At 63.0% G+C, this 2,500-nt stretch overlaps 1 pseudogene; it reads right to left on the minus strand.

Annotated features, from left to right (window-relative positions):
- LOC127000940 (leucine-rich repeat neuronal protein 1-like) overlaps nucleotides 1–2,500 on the minus strand; it is a 5,717-nt pseudogene that overhangs the window by 2,109 nt on the left and 1,108 nt on the right.

Below are 2,500 nucleotides of genomic sequence, written 5' to 3' on the forward strand. Positions count from 1 at the left end.
TTGTAGGATAGCCGGACATGTGAAGACAGTACGACCTCTTCCACCACCTTGCTAGACTGTCCAATGGCTTTGTTTAAACCTCAAGCGTCCCTGAAGGTCATATATACACACCAGGGACTCTGTACATGTTCGTTCCTTCAGTGTTTTAAGTCTTCTGTACGTTTGTTTTGGCATCTGTTAACGTGGTGTGTGTGGTCGTGATCGGGCGAAGTATATTCCAAGAGTTACCTACTTCCTTGGTCTCCCTTTGCCCCCGGACGCGCTCGGGGGTCGGACAATAGCGTCTTATTCTTTTGAGTCAGGACGCGCCTCAGAGCTGGACATGTGGGTGTAGCGTGTCCATGGGCAAAAGTGGTGTGGGCGTCTTACGTTGAGGATATTTAGACCCTAAGAATAGGCTTTGGACTTGCCTTCTTCCAGCCGTGTTTTTTGCCCAGGTTAGGCTTCAGGGCTGGGCAGGAGCGTGTGTTCAAGAGGGCGTGGTGGGCGTGGAATGGCGTGGAGTCTATTCATAAAGTTGGCGTCGTTCCGTTGAGGATATTTGGACCCTAAGAACAGCCTTCGGGCTTTCCTTTTCTAGCCGTATTGTGGGCCCAAGTTAGGCTTCAGGGCTGAACAGTTTTGGGCGTGTGTGTTCGGGCGTGGCGTGGTGGGCGTGTCTAGCCTGAGGACAGCTGTGTCTCCTGCAGGATGGGCATCGTCTCCACGTCGGCCGTGTAGGGCAGCAGGTCCGGGGACTCGAGGAGGCGGCTGGCGACCCCGCGTCTGGGGCTGGTCGACCTGCGGGAGAGAGAGAGAGAGAGAGAGAGAGAGAGAGAGAGAGAGAGAGAGAGAGAGAGAGAGAGAGAGAGAGTTTCATGAGTAATGATATAATCTGTTTTTACATCCTCACCTAACTAGTACGTATAGGCAAAGTCTACCTCAGAATATGTAAATCTCACTATTTTGATACTTAAGTACTTTATATAGCTTTATATCTCCTCCTCCTCCTCCTCCCCCTCCCCCCCATCCTGCCACCTGCAGGTCTTCTCGCTCTAACTTTCCCACGCCGCCGCTCCGGAAGTGCCCGGAACACAAACCGGATTCAGCGGAGCTTGTTTGTGTCCGCGGCAGCGGCGTGTCTGCGGCGGGCGGGCGGGGTGAGGGGAGGAGGAAGTTAAAGGAGGCGGTGCAGAGAGGCCTCACCGGTGCGGCGCGCAGGAGCAGTCCTCCAGCACATTGGGCCGGGGCGCCGCGGAGGTGTGTTTCGGGCAGTCCCTCCCCGCGGAGGAGCAGCGCTGGCGGGGCGGGGGCGTGAGGGTGGAGGGGTCGGGGCTGGAGCAGCAGGGCGGGCGGCGCAGGAGGGGGTGGAAGCCGTCGCCCCCCGCTAGTCGTCAGGAGGCGGGCATGAGGGGGCGGCAGAGGTGCACCAGGGGCACGGTGGACGACCCGCCGCCGCTCTTGTCGGGGCTCTCGTAGAAGCGCTGCCGGTAACGGCGCGAGGCCACGGAGAGGAGGCAGACGGCGGCCGTCATAGCCAGCACGAGGCCCACCATGGCCGCCACGGCCGCGCTGGAGGTGCGGGAGATGCCCTGCAGCATAAACTGCAGGTCCTCGGTGGTGGCGAGGCAGCACGAGATCTCCAGCCAGTAGCCGCTCGCGTCCTCGTTGCCGAGGCAGAAGCGGTAGCGCGTGTCTGACCGCAGGTGGCTGATGGTGTACGTCTTGCGCGCGGGGCTGGTCTCGCTGGCGCGCTGCTCGCCGACCGCCGTGCCGTTCTCGTCCACCTCGTAGTGGAAGATCTTGTAGGAGGGGAAGGCGCGCCGCTCCGTGCCGTTCCAGACCAGCGTGATGAAGGTGGACGAGATGCGGATGGGGAAGAGGTGGATGTCGAGGCCCGCCACGCGCAGCCACACGGTGCCGCGGGACACGTTGAGCGCGTTCTCGGCCACGCAGGTGTACGGGCCCTCGTCGGCGGCGCGCAGGTGGTAGTGGATGAGCGTGCACGGCGGGAAGAAGCGGCGCCGCACCTCGTTGAGCCGCGAGTTGACCACCGAGCCGTCCGGCAGCAGCCAGTGCAGGCGCGGGTTGGGCGAGCCCAGGGCGCGGCACTCCAGCACCTGGTAGCCGCCCACCTTGCCCTCCACCACGCGGCTCTGCGTCAGGTTGAGCACGGTGGGCGCGCACGTCTTGGGCAGCCCCAGCAGCTGCAAGTCCTTGAGCAGCTTGTGCGCGCGCGCCGGCGGGTCGTGGCAGACCAGGCGCTGCGGCGCGTCCAGCACCACGCTGGCGTTGTCCCGCAGCGCGATGGTCCGCCGCAGCCAGCGCGCGTTGCAGTCGCAGGTGAGCGGGTTGCCGTACAGCGTGGTGCACGCCCTCGGGCAGGTACTCGGCCATCTCCTTCTGCAGGCCGCGCAGGTGGTTGTTGTGCAGCTTCAGCTCCCGCAGCGCGTCCACGTTCATAAAGGCGAGCGGGTCGACGTAGGCGAGGCGCGGGTTGTCGCTCAGCAGCAGCGTCGTG

The sequence above is a fragment of the Eriocheir sinensis genome, chromosome 19 (genome assembly GCF_024679095.1).
Source record: "Eriocheir sinensis breed Jianghai 21 chromosome 19, ASM2467909v1, whole genome shotgun sequence".
Classification (NCBI taxonomy): Eukaryota; Metazoa; Arthropoda; class Malacostraca; order Decapoda; family Varunidae; genus Eriocheir; species Eriocheir sinensis.